General features: G+C 41.2%; 1 long non-coding RNA gene across 1 annotated transcript; it reads left to right on the top strand.

The window, feature by feature from the left end:
* Nucleotides 1-17,414: 17,414 nt before the first annotated feature.
* On the top strand, nt 17,415-21,739 carry LOC308402018. Its single transcript, XR_013972667.1, has 3 exons — nt 17,415-17,669; nt 17,766-17,897; nt 21,523-21,739. It is a non-coding gene; the product is annotated as an uncharacterized lncRNA (long non-coding RNA).
* The last annotated feature ends 515 nt before the right edge of the window (nt 21,740-22,254 follow it).

Genomic DNA, 22,254 nt, shown 5'->3' with positions numbered 1-22,254 from the left:
TGCAAGGTTAGTAAAGCTCCTGTTTCAGCAGCATTTAAGTATTCCATAGTTATCACACATGTTAACCTGGCCAGCACACATGCTAACGTTAGCTGTTTAACTATTAGCACTTACCTGATAGTCATTATTAAGATAGTTGGTAGTAAATTGATAATATTAACATGGGAGTTAGGCAGCAAATATTTTCCTGTCCACCTGTAACATCAAGAGATAGCTTTTAGACAGATATCAACACATGATCTTAAATAGTATATAGTAGCATACGTTGAGATGTTTGCACAGACCAATATTGTTCTTTAATCGTTCTTTTTTTTAAATGCATGCCTCTTTATTTCGTCATTGTTATTTTTGTCATTAATTTTGATATGTTCCCTTGTGTTGTGATATAGCTGAGGCTCGGGTGGTAGAGCAGGTCATTTACTAAACAGAGGGGCCGCGGATTGACCCTGGACGCATTCGTCGGAGTGTATGATTGGATGAATGATACTTGTTGTAGAAAGTGCATTGAGTGCTTAAAATTTGTAGAAAGGTGCTATATAATTCTTGGTATCAATGGTACTTAGTATAAAATCTAGTATTGTGACAACTGTATTAAAGATAATGTGCAGATAAATATCTGTCTAAACGTTGTGGTTAAATCGAAAGATTAAGGCGGTGTAAAGAAAATCCATGGATCACCGTGTTTGATTTGTTTTTTTCAAACAGAAGAGGACATCTTAAGCGCATTAGCATATCCACCCTCCATTTCACCAGAAAGCAGAAATGTGGAGGTAAAGTCAAACACTTTTCAGTGAGGTGTTATTTGTCTGTGAGCCTTGTTCAAAGGGGGATTCCTTGTCTAATTTTTCCACATGACTGTATGTCAGAAACTTGTAATTGTGTTTAAAGACACTGACACTAAAACCTGCATACTCTGCATCGCTGTATGGTTGTGGGATATGTATGGGTTTTCACGGTTTTTTTTTTTTTTCATTAACAAGCCACTCATCAGTCTGCAGTAAGATCCATTTCTCCTCTGCTTCATCTACTTCTTTGTCATATTGGATATAGTTTAGTGTTCTGGGTCAAGGATTCTATTTTGTGCCTGTCAGAGCTTGTAGAATAGGCTAGCCTAGGTCCTGCTGGCAAGGCCATCATATAAGTGGGTCATCTGGGACCTAGAGGAGCCAGCAAGCTCACTATAGCTGACAGGCACACAGCAGTGTGCACCAGTATGCAGCCAGATGTCAGGGGGAGTGCTTTACCACAGAGAAAATTTGCGATAATACAAAGAAATTTTCAATGAAAAGGGTATGAAAAAGGTCTGTGTGTGTGAGAGGGGGGGGGGGGGGGGGGGGGGGTTAAGGGCTTATAATAGGGGTGCATGATTCTTCTACAAGGAGGAAAATTTAAAATGTCTTTGTAAATATAAAAATTCTCTCAACTTGTCACCTGAAATGTTTCCATCGCGGGGCCATAAATCCTGGTCTGCCTTAATCTAACCTTGCAGAGGCCATTTAGGATTAGCTTCATCAGCTAACAAAGAAATAATTTTTTGGCCAAATCAGATTTCATCAATCAATAATCGCATCATGGAATTAACACAGAGAGGTGAATGGTACCAAGGCCACAGTGACTTTGACTGACAGCATGAAAGTGGAAAATATGAGCACACACACAGAAATATCTCACTTGCATTACGTCATGCTACACACAAAAGATTTATAATGCTTATAAATGGAAGCAAAACTTTAGTAAAACAAAAATGTAGTATTTTATTTGCAAACATAAAAAAAAGAACTGGTGGAGTTAAGATATGAAATCCAACTCAAAGAATGTAGTTAAACATATTTCTCACAATACAGTAGAACCACAAAAACCTTGTTCTACAACTTTTAAACAATCCAACATGATGTATGCTGCACTGTAATTATGAAGCATAAAAAATGGTAAACAAAATGACAAATTTGGTATAAACAACCAACCAGCAATGCAGCTTTTCAAGTGCAAACTGCAACGTTCAATCTAAAAGAAAGAAGGAACCACCAATTTGTTGTTGTCAGCTTTGTCTTGGCTGCTCTTATTGGCTCCATATGCAGAAGCTGTGAGTCACCTCTTTAATGATTTCATGTTTTTCTGTTTTGTTTTTTTCCAACAGGATGTAAAGCAGAATATTCATGGGATATACACAAAAGGCAGCCATCTTTAAAATTAAATTAGAGCAGTTGTAGCAGGCTGATCCTGATTATATCTGGGATCAAAACTATAGAAAAAACCCCAAAAATCTCTGTGGCCAGAGGGTGGTGGATTAGATCTGGGCTTTGCTGTAATGTCATTAAAAGTCAAAAATCTGCAGCTCTAACACAAATGTCTCTATATGTTGTTGTACGAGCACGGACAGTCACTTTAATTTTGACTCTTGTTCGACACCTGGCCGTGCCGTTTTGACAAATGAAGATCTGTGCTGAAAAAACTGTTGTAGAAAAATTGGTCGTCTTCTATACTGTGCCTTTGTTTTGTGTACCTTTCTGTTTAAGACGTCAGCGGTACAGGTAATATCCCATTTCAGAGATCTAGGATTCCTTTAGATTAAATGCTAAGGAAACAGCCATTCCAGACAGACACAAAGGTAAGAGCACTGCACTGCAGCCGAATAAAAAATATGTCACATGGACATGCTATGACAGCTTGGCTCTTCGTGCAGTTCAAGTGAAACGTCCAAAATCTGCAAATGAAATCGCAGATGTTTCATACTTCATTGCTTCTTATTGCCTCCAGATACACAGGGGAAGGCAATCGATCCAAAGAGATCAGGACTGCCCACACTTGCTCTGCTCTCTCCGTCTTCTTTGTCGTGTTTTTTGCATTTACTCCTACCTGGATCACCCTGAGGTTCAGTTTCTATCCTGTTTAAGCGTTGGCGTCTCATAGCTGAGGTCACATCATCACACATTAGTTTGAAACTAGTTGTCATCTTATTCGAGCCTCACAGGTGACTTTTAATTCTAGTCGGTCTCTTTGTAAAATGCCTCTGGTTTTTGTTGTTGAGTAAATCCAGACATTCTGAAAGTGTGACTCATCGCAAACAACATACTCTATTATGGTACTCTCTTATTATGTGTAAGCGTGTTTTGTTGTGGGGGCCGTGAACATCAGCGAGCCAAAGTAAGGTAAAAATTCTTCATATCAATCTCATTGTGGCACCTGTTTCTTCATTTTTGAATGTCTTATTATGACAGGTATGACAAGTTAGACACAAAGACAAAGCTAAAAGTTAAAAGGCAGCGTGTGGAGTTAAGAGAGGTGGAAAGCTGCTCTGTTAATGGCTGTGTAGGCGGAGCAGGCCTCTGTTTTCGACATCAGACAGTGCAAATGTAACCATTTTCATAAGGAATGCACAAATATCAAGGAGTAGGGATGAAAGTTTAGGCTAAACCAAAGAAGTGTGCCACAATCGGCTAATGGTGGTCACATTTGGGCTGGCTTTTAATCTGCACTGCTGGGATCTCACGTCATTTCCCATATGAAAACGAGCAACACTGACGGGTTTTTGGCAAACAAAGAGAATTTGAACATATTCATGAGCAGCACTGTGGACGCAAATCAATTTACACTCCATTTAATGTGAAACCATATGAGAGGTAAGCCATTTTAGAGCATAAGACTTACATTAAGCCATACACTCGGTGTTGACAGGAGCCAGTCCACAAGAAAATAACTTTGGGAAGTGAAAGATGGAGACGCTTTGCCTGCCTCTGTCCCAGACCAAAAGTTTGTTCAGCTGTTATTAGAATTAGAATAGTGTTTCAGGTTTTTCTACTCTATTTCATATATTTGGGTTGCTATTTTATCAGCCGTTCTTTATTAGAATTGGAGAAAATTTTTCAGAGCTCTGAAAAGCACGTGTGGCATCATCCCAAAGTTAAATCTGTGACCTGAGCGGGAAAGCATGGGCCAGTGTTAGAAACACAAATGCATGTCTGCAGTGAACCATACAAAGCAAAAGAAAACCTCAAAGCCAGATTTTTTTTTACCACTTAAGCGCTTAGTGAGCAATTTTTCAGTAATTTCAATTGATCAGATGATTACTGGAGTGGTTTTTCAGATCATACTTTAATATTATAGCAGAAGCTCAAGCAACTGTGAGGAGAAAGCCTTGCTCCTCTGTCCTTCTCATGCAGGTTTCTGCTCTCTCCATCACTTGCTTGCCATCTGTTGGGCATCCTGCTGACACTATTTTAGCCCATTTCACAAGGGTGTGCTGACCACAGCCTTTGTAGTTTGTATACTAAATGCACAGCAGAGAGGGAGCCCTTTTGGACGTGTGGTTTTCTGAAACAAGCCATCTGCAACTGCTCTGCTCTCTGTGCATAGCCTGAGGAAAGAGGACAGACACAAACAAAGCAGATTCATATACTGTATGGCCCTCCACAAGGAATTCATTCTTTTTCTAGTCCTTACTTTGGCTCATAAAAATGCTTTTGTTTTGGTTTTTTTCCTCATCTCAATTAGAATCTCTGTTAGAAAAGTCCTTTACCTCAATATGAATATCTGCTTTAAAAAGAAAAACTGAGGCACATGAATGGTCAAGGCCATCTCTCGGCTTTCACTTTGTTCCTTTTTCAGTACTTATTTCTTTATTCTTTTCTCTGTATGAGCCCAGTTTTAGTATTGATGATGAATGATGGTCCATTATTGTTATAATTAAAGTTGTAGAATGGTGAGCAGTAGCACCAGGGAAACGCGATTAATGTTTGACCTCCTGGAATCAGCAGCCTCATATCTATAGTTCTAAAATATTTCAGGAGCTTGCAGTCTGGATTCAGATGTGCTGCGGGAAAACAGGGAAAAGTGCCCAAGTGACTAAGTGAGTGCACTATGGGAGGTGATGAGAAAAGAGTCACTGCTTCACTATTTATCCAGGAAAAAAACATCCACAGAGAACAGAAAATTACAAACCCTTTCATTTTGCAGCTGGGGCTTAAATTGAGTATCACTTGAAAACCACAGCAAGAAAAGATGTCATGCAGTGATTCCAATTGAGGACTTCTTGGTAAAACCAGTAAATAATTGTTTTATACGACAATAGCACATGCATAAACATGTCAAAAGTCACTGTGGAAAATCATTTTTATTGTAACACTGTCTCCCCAAAGACTTTGGCCTCTGGGGGAAACGGTGTTCTGTGTCAGAGTCAAAGCAACTACAAAGACCTTCTCAAGTCATTTTAATTCTAAAGTTGCTGATATCAGCTGTTAACTCTGTAAAAGTTGGTCATTCAAAGCCAAACAGAAAACTTGAGTTCCACAAAACTTCAGCCCACACTGAGTGAAGCAGCCACAGTTGGCTGCAGCTTTTTCTCTCTCATCAGTGTTTGCAAACTTCACTCAGAACACCCCCCAGAGCCCAAGTGGCTACACGAGGACCGGTCCATCAAATGAACAACAGATGAACCGAATTATACAATTTCCATCTCATTAGCAGAAAGCTCTTAACCTGGTTATTCCTCTAGTTTTGTTTTGTATCTGATAAGACAGTCGCTGAGTGCCCTGCAGGGTAAAGGGCAGATATGTGCCAGGCCAACTTCCCCTAGCACGATTACTAAGCTTCCATCCGACATTAAGGCATCCCCAAAGAGTCAGTTAAATAAGCTTTAACAGATTTATTTGCAGGTTTTCACATTTGTCCACGTAGCTACGGATACCGAGGGGAAAACCTGTACGTGGCAGCACAGTGTTGACACAGAAACGGGTCTTATTACAGTTTGCCAGTATTCATCTAAGTCTTCATTTGTTTTCCCACACTTCTGATGAAACGGCTCTGGAAAAACATTTACTGTTCTCAACATGAAAGCATGGATTTATCAAACACCCATATGTTTTAGGTCTGTCTGTTGTGGAATTTCACAGCAGTTATCACACAAATGTCCAGCAGTTAATTCTAAAACACTATCTTTGTGTCATTTCCATTACTTCACCCTGCAAGTATGAAATTCAGTCATCATCTCTAAGTAAGAAAGTAGGAGAGGTGCTGCCAGATGAAGCTGCACTTTCATACTTATGTTACTGTGTGTCATAAACACCATCAGAGAACTTTCCATACGGGCTCCATGCGGGGCTCCAGATACTGACATCAGCCACCTTCTTTCAGTCTCTGGTTTCAATAAAAGTGCAGAAATCAACTCAGAATTCCCCCTTGAATCCGCGACATCTGTTTTTCAATGCTGAGATAGGCATGGTCGTGCTCTGCATGCTTTGATGTTGTTAGCGATACATGACATGTCGTTCTCTTTTACAGGTTTAAACACCATCCAATAAACAGGAGAGATGACAGAGATAATTAGGGAGAAAAAAACAACTGAATTTCTGCTCAACATTTAGATTTAAAGCCATGGTTAAAAAAAAAAAGGAAATGGGGAAATGAACGCTCACATAAAAGGAGTAAAAATGTATCTGTAGTTAAAGATATACAGAATATACATAATGGAGTTTAATTTCATAGGCTCAGTGTTGTTGGATCTTTGCAGCGTCTTTTAGCCAGGCTGTCATTTCCAGCCTTTTAATCAGTGTTTATATGAGAATCTGCCTGTGCCTGATAAGGGTTGGATGTAGTAGCCCAGGGGAGCATCCTCCCCTCCCATCCTGCTCGCTGAATGGAAATCAATGAGATTACATCTTCAAACACAAAAAACGGACCATATTACTATACAACCACATCCCATGGTCAGAGGAACTATGGATACTACTCATCATAATTTTTCACAGGAGTCAACATCCACTGCCACCCACCCCAAACACCAGCATCCCTCAACACACCCCTTCGTAATTTGGCAGGAGTGGCGGCCCCGCTCTGCCGGGTGAACAAATCGTTTCCAGCTCAGGTCCCATTCGGGATGTTTGAATCTGAGAATGACGGGGGGTCCAGATGTGCTTTCAAAACACATTGTAAGCCTCTTTGTTTATGGAAATCACAATCTTCTTTGAAAAATGCTGATGCAGGGTTTCTTTCTTGAAAATAATACACAGAATCAGTGACTGTTATCAAAACCTCCTTGGTTTAGCAGCAGAAACATCAAAATGTGCATCTGAGCAAAACACAAAGTGTTCCAACTCCACGTTTCACTGCAGTCTCACCAGTGAGTGAAACATTTTATTGCCGAGTTTCCCAACTGTATTTTTAAACGCTGTTAATTATGCTTTGTAAGTACCCTTCATCTCCTTCAGCTAACTCGACCCCATAAGGAGGAAAAAAATCAGAAAGTCCCCCCCAGAAACGATACTTTTCCCTGTTAAGGAATGAAAAAACAAACAGAAAAAAATCCTGTGAACCTGGGTTTAGTCTTCAAAGAGCTGGACTGTTAATCCTTGCTCATAAAATGTATAATATTGCAGTGTTTTCATTCTAAGCTAGATTGTGTGTCAGTCTGCTTCTAAAACGGGTGTGCTTGCGAAATGCTACCATATGGCAGTGTTTCTAGGAAAGTTGAATGAAAGGACATGAGATGAGCTCACAAGTGGAGAGGAGCTGAGCCATATGGTCTGTCACACTAAAAAAAAAAGAAAGATGATATGATAGAAGTTAACATTTATGGTATCCACTGAAATGCAAGTGCAGATAGATGCGAGTGTATGTGTTAGGACACATCACATTACATGTGTGCCAACACATGGAGGAAAAAGACGAAATCACTGGGTCAGAACAGCTACTATTTAACATCCTTTTTCTCTTCAGAACATAGACTCTTGACTAAAGATTGATATTGTTTTTCTGGTTTAAAGCCTTAACATTAGCTTCGTGGCTGCTGCACGCTTGGAGTTTTGGGGCTATGAATAAACATATTGGAGGAGAGGGTGTATATAACATCTATATTCTGTTGGCTTGTAACATATGGAGCTTTTAAAGAGTAGTTGCATGCCAGTCTGGTGAAAGCTATATCCTTGAGCCTGTCATTGAATCCTCCATTAGTTACACTCCAATGGACCCACAATGCATTGGGTGTTTCTTCTCCACTCACCTTTTTTCTCTATCTATGTGTTTATACACCACTCTGCCTTTTATCATTTGTTTTTAATAATGTCTGGCTCTCTTCCACAGTTGCTCGTTTATTCCCCAAGGCCACCACTGTAGATGGATCCACATGTTGATTTGGCCAGGTTTTACAGATGTCCCCCCTTGACACAACTCCCCCATTTAACTGGGCTGGGGACCAGTAACAGGAGTACACTGGGTTATGACCTGTGAGGCTGAGTTTATGTCTCCTCCTGGTTTCAAACCAGGGATCTTTTCCATGTAAGGCACATGTGTTAATCACTACAATACAAAGCCTCTGGAAAGAGTTTTTTTTTTTTTTTTTTTTGCTTATGGTGCAATCATGATCAACTGATCAGGCCTGTGGTGGAAAAAAATGTCTCTGTTTATTGTTATATTTTCTCTTTTAAAGAAATATTAAGGTTTTGGAACTGACTCGCTCACACAACACACAAGTACAGAGCGTATACACACATACCCACAAAAAGGTGTCCATGTGTGATGCCATTACCTACATGCTTCTTTAGTTGTAACTCAAAAATCCTATTCTATGCAGCCTTGGGGAAAAAATCATTAGGGCAAATATGGGGTTAAGATTGTTGTGCTGACAGATCTTTATTTTTCAGTCAGATACATTTGAAAACATTACTGAGATTAACAATTGCTGGGTGTCATTTCTACAGCGTAGCCACCACTGGTTAACACCTGACAGCATATGACATCTAGTGCTACAGCACCTGGGGTGTGAAATAATTTATAGGATTTTCAAGTTTAAAGTCCTATAGGTAGAAATGGCAGGATCACTTGGGACCCGCCGTCTCTGCCTACGCCTCCTCTGACACGCAGGAGAAGCTAAACAGAAAAAAGTATCTCCAAGAACACAAGTTTGTGGATTTCCGTCATGACTGCCATACAGCTTGTAGATTTATTGTCCAATTACTTTACTTATTTACTGTGGCTTTTTAGATCTAGTTTGGGTATGAAGATTGATGAGGGTGTAATGCTTATTTTTTTGTAAAGCTGTTTATTTACAGCTGCCTTCTCATCTCCCACTGTTTTTGGAGCTCAGCATAATAATAATGTGTCCTAAAGTTAGAATGACAGTACGTGTGTAAATCCAGTAAACAGGATCAGTTGACAACGAACGGAAGAAAAGGGGGAGGAAAATGGGAGGATAGCAAGTAGGAGGCAATGAAAGAAAACAGGAGGGAGAAAAGGAAGGCAAAGAAGAATATTCTAATAAAGCACAACTTCAGATGTGACAATAGTCGATTTAATATGGTTATTTAAATCCAATACATTCACTTTGAAATAGGTAATTTATTCAATCAGTAACTACCGAGGAAACAAAGTGGATGAATAACAGACTGTATCCAGACGTTTCAAATGTCTAACATGAAATAAAAACAAGGACTTTTTCTGGTCTTTTCTGTTTCTTGTTGCCAGTAAGTAAAGATGACTTTATCAAGCTGTAACCTCCAGGACTGAAAAATGCCACTAATGCCACTAGGGCGATCGTGGCTCAAGAGTTGGCAGTTCATCTTGTAATCGGAAGGTTGCCGGTTCGAGCCCCGGCTTGGACAGTCTCGGTCGTTGGGTCCTTGGGCAAGACACTTCACCTACTGGTAATGGCCAGAGGGGCCGATGGTGCAATATGGCAGCCTCGCCTCTGTCAGCCTGCCCCAGGGCAGCTGTGGCTATAACTGTAGCTGCCTCCACCAGTGTGTGAGAGTGAATGAATCGTTTTTTTGTCTGCTTATTTAGTTGGTTTTTGTTTTTTTGCCCTTTATCCCCGTCCCTCTTCTCCGCTGTTTTTTCCCCCTCTTCCTTTCTCCCTTTTCTTTTCCTCATTCAAGTCTGTCCCGTATCTAGCAAGTGAAAATAAAAACGAAATAAAATAAACAATAAAAGGTAAATTTGGTAAAGTAAATCCGTTGGGCATCTTTCTTCGCCTTTAGACAATAATTCTGATGGCAAAAGAACCAAACGGGACAGGCAAAAAGAAAAGAAAAAAAAGAGAGAGTGAATGAAGAGTGGAATTGTAAAGCGCTTTGAGGGTCTCAAAAAGCGCTGTATAAATGCAATCCATTATTATTAATGCCGAAGTGTGAAAAACTTCATTTCCGCAATGGCTGCTGGTCAGATGAATTTCAGTCAGATTTCAATTAGAAAGCAAACATTTTGTAGCACTGGAAACAACAAATCTAGATAAGATAAGATAAAACTTTATTAATCCCTCGGATGGGTTCCTCTGGGAAATTCGGTTTCCAAAAGCACAGCACCGACAGAAGTTACAGAGTTACAGAATATTATATATATATATATACACACACACACACATATAAATACAGAGACAAATATAAATAAAATATACGAAGGGGATAAATAGAATAAATAGGAATAAAAATAAAAATACAAGTGAATTGCACATTTCAAGTATTGAGGTCTATTGCACCATTGACTATTAACAAAAGTATTGCACAAAAGGTATTGCACAGTGAAGTGAAGAGGCACTACAGCTTAGTTGTTCTTACAACATATTTTAAGACACACAAACATGGAACAGGAACAGAAAAATAGAAATGTACAAAACGGGAACACGACTGAATAAACCTCCACTAAACTGGCACTGAGTGCCAGATGAAAGCCAATACTGAAAAAGGACACCACGGACCCATGTTTGGCATCACCTGGTACCAATCTGCAAGTCCATGTTTTAGACTGAACCCCATTGCTCCAGACTCCAGTAGATGGTTTGTTTATTATATGCAAGAAATGCTGTAGAACTTCATGTGTTTACAACCTCAAAATGAATCTGGGCTGCTATTCTGTCATTACAAAAACCTTCTGCCACACACTGAATTCCTTCAGATTTAAAACGGGATCTCCAGCTTCCTGACAAATACATCAGAACATATGTGCTCTGGGGATTGTTTGACCACAGCGTTGCTTGCGTGTCTGAAAATATTACAAAAACTACAAAAATGCAAAACTCGTTTGTAATTACACTGTTGAAAGGAATACAAGCATTTTTCTTTGTTTGTTTGTTTTTGTTTTTGCTTTTTGTCAGCACTTCCAACATTGCCCATGTGGAATCTATGAATCTCCATTGTGGTCATTCCCATTTTTAGCACTGCTGTAGTTAGTTATATAATGAAATAGTTTTAATCAGGCATATTCTTTCATGTTGTGAGGGAGAATAGCCACATATGTGCCTCTCTCTGTGAGAACACAGAAGACTCACAGGACTGAAATTGTGCATAACGAGCCGTGATCATCGAACCACAAACCACCAATGGGTTTTATCTGTCTGCTGCATCCATCAAGAAAACCCCGAACGAGGTCAAAAGACTGCCAAACACTACTACACTACTACGCACTAAACCTTTTTTTTTAATGCTGTAACCCCTATAGACATGGTTACTAGTATTTTCTTGTTTTTACCTGGTATTATTATTTCCGACACCCCTTGAACACACTTTGATTTTCCGTAGTTCAGTGAATGCAACAAAAGCACGTTGCTGGGCTTTGGAGTTGACGTCACGCCGCAATGCATTGTGGGAGCGCGGCACCATTTTCGGGGTCTACGAATCAAATCAAACACACTGTGTTGGAACGACGATTACAAGATGCTTAAAAGCAGCTCAAACGAGAATGGACTGTATAGAGACCGATTGCGTCCAGAGGCGAAGCGGCGGTACTTGCAGAAAATAGCGTGCATTGGAAATGTGGACCCATATGAAATACGGCCGTGGAGTAAAAACCCTGAAGACCAACCGCTATTGACGTAGCCTGACATATTTCATACCTTATCTGTGGAGTCAGCGCGTACAAGTCGTCATTCAATCAAAGGTAAGTCAGCTCGAGTACTGCGTGTGAAATGCGTTTGATTTCCCTGCAAACATTCACATTACTGCAGCATAAATTCATTCATGAGGGGAAATTACAGTGAGAACATGTGGAGGCTGTTAGGTGGATAACATAATGAGTTCAGTGCACTGATGTGACACTGTCCTGAAGGATTTAGTTATTCTGTATGGTTAAAGAAATTGCACTATTCATATTTATTATAAATAATCCTAATTATACATCTTGCTTCCATATTTGTATCCTGTGTCACTAAAAATACTTTTTATTTTAGTTTTATACATTGATTAATGACCTGCAGAATCTCCTTATCATATTAAGTGATTCATAATTGTCACTTTATGCTTTCTCCATCTCTAAAGTGATGACATCCTTGCATTACATACTTTAGGTTCATTTTCTGCAGGCAGGTTTCTGACAGAGAACAGACAGATTTACACTATAACCTGCAGCGCTCTATAGATGGATACATAAAGAAATGCATAATTACATGTATGTGCTAACTTTCTAGACACTTTGTTACATTTATGATAAAGTAGATAAAACACATTTGTGTTGGCCTTGGCTCATAGTTCTTGTCTTTAAATGAACTTTGTCTGTGTGTGTTTCAGGTGCTGCTCTCTCAAAGACTGAATGAACCAGCATTGCAGCCATGGGTCATTGTGAGCATCACAGGGAAGGTTGAAGTCGCCCACTGCAGCTGTATGGCCGGAGTCGCAGAGACCTGCACCCACGTCGCTGCTCTTCTGTCTAAAGTAGACGGAACAGTGTTGATCTGTGGCACAAGGACTGTTACAGATGAACCTGCATACTGGGTTTTGCTGGGTAATATTACCAAGATACAGCCAGAGGTTGGCCATAAGATAGACGACTTCTCTTCAGCTGCCCAAAAAAAGGCTCTTGATCAAAACATACACAGACCATCTGTAGTGACAGGTAAAAGGAGCCGTCCCCAAAACAGAAAAATCCCACCTGCTACTGTGGAGGAGTTGTCACTGCTATAATGCCATAATGTTTTATCTAGGGGTCTAGATGTATGCCTGTAGTGCACTGCTGTGTAAATAATTTGCATTTACTGAATATGTACTGACTGAGTCCCGCTGTTCAAAACTTGAATAAAGAAACAAAATAATTTTGCCTTTTTTTTTTTTTAATTAAAACCACTTTATAGAACATCACATCAGTAACAGTGTAGAATCCATGTCATTTACAGTTTACAAATGACAAAATGTTTACACCAAATCATGAGTGTTTACATGATATCACCCACTACTAACATTACTTTATTTACTGTATCTTTTGAAAAAATAACAGCACAATACTTAAGAACATTTAACAGGAGCAGGTTTCATTCTTCTCTGGTTTTATTATCACACTGTTCACCAAACGCAGCAAACCTTCACCATCTTATCCAGGAGGGTCACCTCTTCACCCTCACATGGAAGAAGTAATCTGATTGGCATGGTGGTTTGTTTGAAGCAGGTCCCTCGTGTAGCGCTGGAACTCAGTCATGATGTTTCATCCATTTCATCGGCTGGTTTGCTGCAATAATGCCAAATAATTAGCAACTCTATAAATAGACGGTAGTTCTGCAAAATCACTCAGTAGGATGTTTGTTCTAATTTGCTACGACCTCAGAGCGCATAGAAAATAAAACTAATAGGCTATAAAGAGTGATATGAACATATTTAGAACTTACCGGAATGAAAATGTCTGGAGCACCAACAGATATTTGGAGATGGAAGAGAACTGCACGTCAGCTCGTCTCACAGCTGCTCTCCAGGTTAGACGCCTTCGTTTGCTAACATCGATACACAAGCCGCTCATGTTGCTTCCAGGTTGGGAAAGAATGAAAAGATAAACCATTTTCAACCTTATTCTCTTGCCGGTCGTGCGATCGAACATTGCAGCCGACCACACAGCAAATACGAACCGTGGCTGTTGTGTGTGCTCCCTTTTCACTTGCGCTAGACCCCCAAAATGGCGGATCGGGCCAAAATCCTTTCCACGCCCACCCCCGTGACATCACGCTCCAAAGCCCTATTAAGCTAGGCAAAACGGAGCAAGACACCGAGAGCAAATAACAAGCTACACAGTGAGTCTTTTGGTATAAAATAAGTGTTATAAAGTATTTTCAACAGTCTCTAACTTAAAGTTATGTACTTTTCAGAGGCCTTTATGTGTTTTACTCTCGACCAAAACCAGGCAGAGCGTGTATTTGTTTCTTGGGAATTCCGGTGAGTTACTAGAGATGATAAGTTAGCAGGAAAACTTATGCTAATTTTACATGTGGTAAACACTGCAACAGTGCGAATTCCGTATTGTCTAAAAAAAGCTAAAACCAGTCGGAGTACTTGAATCGTGTGTGAAATGGAATGTCGTATTTTATTTTATTGTCTATTTGATTGGGCATCTTCACAAATGTGCAAAACTAATGCAGGATGCACTTTTCTTTTAGCCATAAATGTTGTCCAGTGCCTTTCCTGCACTTTGTAATTTCAGTTATAGGTTAATACATGTAAATAAGTTATTTAAAACTAGTTACGTTACAAACATTTCATGATGTGATTACATATGCCTTAAAAAGGGGTATTTAAATACAATTGATTGTAATGCTGTAAAGCAATACAAATGGAATTCGTAGAGACAGAACAATGTTAAAACAACAGTGTACTTGATTTTGAAAACTTTATGAGATCTCATTTTATTTAGAAAAACTGTTAAGAACTATTTTGTTTATTGCTCTGTACTGTATGTGCAGACTGGTTTTTTGTGATCCTGGATCTAAAGTGGTTCTGGATATGGATGGCGAGCCAGACCCTGTGAAAACTCTTGGCGAATCCAAAAGCAGTGTGGCCAGCTGTTCTGGATGCAGGAGTAGAGCTACAGTCTGAATTACTTCGAATCGCAGGATTTCAGATAAGCAAGAGCAAAAACTGCTTACTTCATACGGATTGTTTCTCTGGGAAACTATTGAACTCCCAATATCCTGCTCATCAGGAGTCAGGTCTAAAGAGACTACTTATTTTATTTTATTTTGTTGTTATTTTCAAAAGAGCGCTCTTCTCTGTTGATTTTCTGTTAATTTTCTATGCTGTTTACATTGGATTATTGCACCACTGTAACATTGTAATAAATCTGCCGGCTGTTCAACACTCAATTCTCTCAAATTTATTTTACTCCTCTCGAATCTAGTCTATAAGTTTAATCCTACTATACTAAGCAGGTGTTACAATGCCATCATACAATTAATTCCCTTCACCTTTTGCAGGAGCCGAGTCTCCTTATCTGTCAGTGCTGGTGGACCGTGCGAACAACATGCCCAAATATTAGCGAGCAAGAGAGTGTGGAAAAGCAAATGGAGCCGGCTGACTGACGGTAACACATTAACCAGGCTTAAATGAATAAGCGGATGTGTTATGTGTGACGATATGATGAACGGGGCCAGGGCTTTCTTTGGAGGATGTGTGGCTAATTCTTCCTTCCTGGCCTCACTACGGGCTGCTGCATTGTGTTAAGGCAGATTTCATCAGCAGAATCTGGCTTCCACCACCATAAGTGGAGGTATGAGACGCATTTTTGGCCTGAAGTTCAAGGTTAGCTGACACAAATCTTTAAAGCATGTACTTAAGGAAAAAAGAGAAAGGGAAAAGCTTCACACAAAGTACAGATAACCTTTAGGTAACCTTTATCGCTATCGAAACACCTACATATGGATGTGACCGCAAAGTTCTGTAAAAAGATGACTTATTTTTTTCAGTCACAGGTACAAGCGGAGGAGTGACGTTTTCAGCTTTTTACTTCTGTATTTTTGTAGTGCACACCCCAAAATATTTTTGCATTAGTCATCTACAAGCCACCTAACATCCTTGTTTCATTTCATCTCAGTGACAGCCACCTCTAAAGTGTGTTAGAACAGCATTCTCCGGGCCTGCTGACAGCATGTCAGACAAATCAGCAACCAAGGGAGAAAGATGAGTTCCTTGAGGAAAGGTTGAACTGATAAGAGCGACAAAAGCAGAAAGATGGAGTTGGGATGTGCAAGGGAGAGGACAGAGAAAGTTTATTTACACTTTGCTGGAGCAGGGATGAGCTCACAGACCAGCTGCATCTTACGGGGTGTGCTTGAACATGAGTGAGGGAGGAATGAGAGGGGTGGGGTGGGATGGGGAGTGGAGGGGGGTTGCCAGATCAAAGATCATCCCTCATTCCCCAGACTCGGTCCTGCAAATGCAGCAGGGAAGTGAAGCCACAAATATGGCATCCAAAGCCATGGGGTGAAATATATCTAGTCTGTGAGCTTCTTCAACAAGACCATAAACACAAAAATGGAAATGATGTGAACATGTGCAAACATGGCTTGGGGTCACAGACAAAACCAAAACTGGAACGGTTTTGTCAAGTCTATGAAATGAGCAGTTTGGTCTCAGAGTTAAAGAAAGCGTGCAGCCTCTGAATCGCACAAGCAGCAGTCTTTCTGCACTTCTAAATCTGTTTGAGAATACCCGATGAAAGAGTTCACCTGCATACAACTGCAAAGCAGTGCACGGTGATTGTAGCAGACAGAAAGAGGTGACAGCAAGTGTTTGTGGCCGGTTATAGTACCGGCCATTTTTCAGCACAGGCAGACAGGACATGGTTATTCGTAATGAGCAGTTCTCCATTCTCAGGCCCTGTGTGATATTCCCACAGTGCAATGTTGTTATTTCACATTCCACAAAGGTATTGTCCCATTTTTGTGCCGAGGTATACACCAGAGATTTCCCAGTAAGTGGTGTAATGAGCAGGGGTTGACAGGGTTTAACAGGAGAATTAGTGCCTGCAGAGTCAGTCAGTTGGGGGCAGATGAGGTCCAAAGCTGTGGGCTTTTGTCTCCATCAGCAGCTCCCAGTTACCCAGTCCAGGCACTACAGGGAACTACTGAGCCCCAAGCATTTGGTATTTGCTCTAGCGCCAGTATTACCAAGAGGTCTTTTTTTCCCTTTTTCTTTTTTTACATTTCCTCAACAGAAACTGGCTTCAAATCCGCTTAACCTTGTCTAAAATCTGGATCTCACCATAAACACTTCCTTCTGAAACCCAGTGGAGTGGGTGCAACACAGTTAAGCTAACCTCAACCCTTTGCACAAACACAAACACACTGTGAGCAGCCACGAAGATGTGGAAAGTCCGGTTATTTGAAAATCAGCTAATCCTATACACTGCCCGATGGGGAGAGCGGGGCTTCAAACCAAAGTCTCCCACAACTTTTCAGTCCAAATAGTCCAACGTACACTAAACTAACCTACACATCGTTTCCACCCTGATCTAAACGTCCGCCCACAAAGATGAAAGATAATTTGTCTAAATAGCTTCACTCCCGGGGTGGGAGGCTAAACTGAACCTGGTGGTGTGGCAGAGGACCAGAGAGTCAGATGAAAAGCTCCGTAGGCTGATAAGGAAGCCTGGCAGACTGCATGATGAGAAACCTGGCCTGTAATGGAGTATTGGCGATTTACCGGGTCTGCATGTGTGCAAATGGCTGCGGCTAGATTGAGCAACAAGACAAGGCCACCTACAGAGAGACAGCAATAGAGAGAGAGAGAGACAGAGAGCAAGAGAGAAAATCAGAGGAAGGGGCTGTGCAGATAAGACGGGATTAGATTGTGAGAGCAGAGAGAGAAATTGGTCAGCTCAAGCAGTAGTCTTTTCCGCTTTGTAAACTGCTCTCAGAAAATACACAATATCCTGACTGTGCCTTCTTAATCAACTGATTTAAGAAAGGAAAGGCTTCCCATTTACCTCAAGATAAGAAGGTAAAAAATATCATTTTTCCAACTCTCAAAATATTTCTTCATGTTCGTCTGTAAATGCAGCGCTGAAAAGACTTTTTATCTGTTTAACGCCTTCAGGGAGCAGAAGACACTGGGCTGGCCTAGGAATAAAAATAAAGACATATCTTCAAAGAGCATCTCAGTGGAGTCTTCGTCTCATTCTACATTTTCCATACCTTGTGGCTAGAATACACAAGCTCACAAAAAGTGGTAAGCATACAGTACGAGCGGGTATGAATTTAAGGAGGAAACGTGAGTGAAGGCGTGAATATAAAAACAGCTTTTTATGATCCCTGAGACGTTGGAAGATTGGAAGTACGGTGAACACGGAACAAAAACGTGCCGAGCAGGAGGAGGAAGAGAGGAAAACTAAAAGTGGAATAACATAATAATGTTTCCGCGTCTTCGCCGCCAGTTTATCCAGTGTTCTCAGCCTGATCGTACCCGCCTCACTGTTCCTCTGTTTACGATCAGGCCCCATAAATTCACACATAGCACAGACTCACGCAAGCTCCCACTCGCCCGCTGTTTGTGCTGCTGGCATCCTTTTACAGTACTGATAGTTTGAACACCCAGGGATTATGCCTTCATAAAACACTCCTTGTCTAATTAACAGCCTGAGAGACACATGAAAGGGAAAGGATTTTTTTTCCCCTGCCTCTTCTTCCCTTTTTTCTTTTTTCTTTTTTTTGCTCCTCTGGCCTACCTTTTCTGGCAAATTTGGAAAATACAAAATGATAAAAGACAAAAAAGAGAAACAGCTATCATGTTAGGATACAACATAGGAGATGTCCATCATTTGCAATGTACACTTGTAGTGTGGATTGCATGTTTTGTCATACTGTTGTACTCTGTAATCGATGCTCTCATTCATTTACTCAAACATTCATCTGCAGAGTCAGCCATATTATGTGCACTAGCTAAAGCTGCCTGTGTCAGCATCTGTGTGCAAAGTCAAGGACTCAAATGCATAACTTTAATACAATTAAAAACAGGTCACAAAGGGCGCCTGGCTCTACTTTAGCCAGGCTAAACACAGTTTCCACATTAAAAAAAAGTTGTGTATTTTAACCTTCTCTGGGGATCTACTTGGTATTCACAGTTACCCTTGAATGGTCATAGAAGAAACTGTGGTTCTTGGCACCTCTACTGTATGTTTGCTTAATTTTTAAGCCCCCAGATATTGATACGTGGCTGCACTGCACAACCTCAACCCACTCCGTGTCATAAATAAGAAACTACAAAAGTGGATGAGACTTTGTTCCTCAGCATCCTCCAAAATGAAAATGAAAAATATATTTAGAAAAAGAGACTGCAGACACTCTGTAGAGCCACACTCCAGACTCTTTTCACCTGGTAAATGATGGCTTTCCTCACTTCAAAGGGCAAACGCAACAAAACTCGATGACCCTTAGAAGCTCGACTCATCATCCACGCGGGCGCTCTGCAAGTTTACCAAGCTGTATGGGTGTTAAACATCTGAGGGCTCCTGGCAAACATCATCAGCTCCATAGAGAACTCACTTACGCCCAGAGCCTCTCACGAGTCACACCCCATTAAGATCAAAGGTCAAACGAAAAAGCCTTGTAGACCTTGAGAAGTAAAGTAGCGTAGAGAATCACCACACAGACACACACAGAAAACATCCAGGGTTAAGTCTAGAGACTCCAAATCAGGAGGTCTGCTAGTGCTCAAGGGCCACTTCATCCCTCGTGTGTGTGTGTGTGTGTGTCTGTGCTTGAGAACGGGGGACGCTGACTCAGCGTGGAGCGGCTTATTTGACCGCAGTCAGTCTCGTGGGAGCGTTCAGAACATCAGGGGCCAAACTGCTCTGAGAGTCATGCGATAACCTCTGGTGACCTCTTTGTCTGACATCATCACTGACAGATAGATGTAAGCGGGGCGCTGGAGTGACTTCCCTTATATACACAAAGGGGAGATTTAGGGTGTTTGAAGGAAAAGAAGGACCTTGTGTCAGCTCGTGCAGTCAGGCAGTTTTCGCTCTAGTGTTTTTAGCGGTTTTTATGTTTCTTTCACACAAGTGGATATAGAGCATTTTCACAGTGACAGCTCTAATAAAAAAAAGAAGGGAGAACAACCTCTAACTTGCTGCCAAAGTCAAACCCCAGAGTAGGAAGCAAAGCCAAAAAAACAAGTGCAACAGAATGTCTAATAATAACAAGGCCTAGCTACCGTAAACGCGTTGACATCACACTGCTGCTGTTCTTATGGGTGACTCTGTACCAGTGACACAAATCAGACCCCACTCCTTCACTCAGCAGACGTCACAGTGCTATTAGTCCCACAGTGCTTTCGCAGGCATGTGACATCAGCAGGGTGAAGTATGGGCGGGGAAATTTTGGGTTGGGTACACTCTTTATGAAGATACGATCTTCTGAGAAGCATCTCTGCGAGTGTTTTGCTCACTTTGTACAGAGCTGTCTGTACTTTCTGTCCACACACAGAGGGCCGGACAAATACACAGCGATTAGAAGAAATGATGCACATAGCGAGCGTCAACATAAGCAGAAATTAAATAAACGTATCCTTCCTGAGAGAACTGCTGTGTAAAAACATGCAGAGAGAAAAGCAAAAAAGGGTTTTTTTCTGCACAGCAGGCAGAGCAGAGAAATGTCCTCTGGGGTTCTTCCTCTTGAGAAGTCCCCATCAGAAAGTGGACAAGCTGGTCAATGGGGGTCACGGAGCATGCTCAGTGCTTCTTTCCCACAGAACTGCCTCAGTTTATATCCTGGCTCCTACATACCGTGTAATGCTGCCCAGAGAACTGTCACTTCCTTGAAACCACTGGTCAGCAGAGGCCCTGCCAAGTCAGCGATTTTATAACACATTGTTGGCCCGAGTTTGCCTTGAGAATATTGCCAAAACACAAAACCTGTGATAAGTTGATAGCAGTGTCTTTCTATATTCGGGGGGGGGGGGCCAGTAGTTATAAATAACCCCTTCCCGTGCGCCATTTACTCCCTCCGTCTCAAACTTGTGGCTCCGTGAGTCGCTCCAGTATGTATGTCCCCAGTCAGACATGCATGGGGAAGTACACGTTTGAGCTCACAGGCGTTTCACACAACACATCCGGCTCCGCCAGGTATGAGACAGACCACGTTCTCGTCCAGCCACAGCCCTGTCCTGTTAATCACCAGCCCACCACCCTTGCATTGTCCAACACAGGGTGGGATGTGGGTGTGTATTGGCAGTTACCTTTGACCCACTGGAGCAACTTATGCACACACCTTTCACAGTCTTCATTCATCCCTTGACTGCCGGGCGTCAGATCCTGGACACACACGTGCTTACTCACACTTACCATCAGAGGATACCCTGGAGAACGGAGAAGAATTCATGGAAGGAACATGGACTCTCTCTCCTTTACACACACACACACACACACACACACACACACACACACACACACAGAAACTTGTCCAATGCTCGTACAACATGAGACGCATGCGATATCATCACTCAATAACTTTTATTGCTCAAGAAAATATCCTATGAATCAGAGTTTGCTGGCTTAAGATGCGGATTTCTAAACAGAAGCAGGAAGCGCTCCTGTTTGTTCTTCTGATCTTAGTACATGAAGTTTTTATGATTTCCCAACTGAAAGAGATCAGTCAGGATTTCTGGTACAAAACAGAGAAAAAAAATCCCCACCCCCTTTCCCAACTTTCTTACACCCCTTTAAAAACTATTGAGACATCCTGTGGAGGATAACCATACTCACACAAAAATGCACTACAGTCACACGGTTGCCAATAACAACATTAAATCCACAAAGAAATCGAAAATATTAAATGCAGTTTCTTTTTCTCCATAGCTGTGCCCTCTGTGATTCGCTGCCATGCCTCTACAACTGCACTGCGAGGATTTCCCGTGTAAATCAGTAACAGGTACCAGGGAGATATTTTCTGTTTGAGCCTCAGGTGACAAAGCTGATTCCTGAGAATGGCAAACTTAACAGTAAATGTGGACTTTCTCAGTCATTGACTGGCTATTGCCTTCCGTATTTTTACTGTAAATGTGGGCCTCTTACAATGGCAGTGATAATAAAACCACTTTTCACTCCAAAGATGAATAAACAAAAACTGTCTTCCCACTGCTTTAATTTGCTAATGGCTGTTATCAAATACAGAATTAAAAGGCACACATAATGCCCTCAAGGATAGTTGTCACAGAGATGCATTCTTATAAACATTGCCCCCTCTCCCAAATCACAGCGACAAACGATGTTCTCTGTGTTTGTAGAAATCAGAAAAGAAGGGAAGATTAATGAAGAGCGCCTGGTAACTCCTGTATTTTACCTGTAAGCCTCCTTGATTTATCTCCTCTCGCTTGAGGACTCAAACGGGCCTCTGTCTTTCAAATTGAAACTGAAGTTATTTCTTTTGGGCTGCAGCTGCCATAAAAGGGTGCACAGATCACTGGTCCTTTTAGATTATGGCCAGGACAACTCCTGAGATGTGAAACCAGCTTTTTAGCTGTTAAGTTCTGAATTCAGCAGCAACTTTGACTCCTGTGTGGTTCTGGTAGGCAGTCAGTCTATCAGATG

The sequence above is a fragment of the Rhamphochromis sp. 'chilingali' genome, assembly GCF_963969265.1.
Source record: "Rhamphochromis sp. 'chilingali' genome assembly, chromosome: 9".
Lineage (NCBI taxonomy): Eukaryota > Metazoa > Chordata > Actinopteri > Cichliformes > Cichlidae > Rhamphochromis > Rhamphochromis sp. 'chilingali'.
This window is presented reverse-complemented; position numbering and strand designations above follow the sequence as displayed.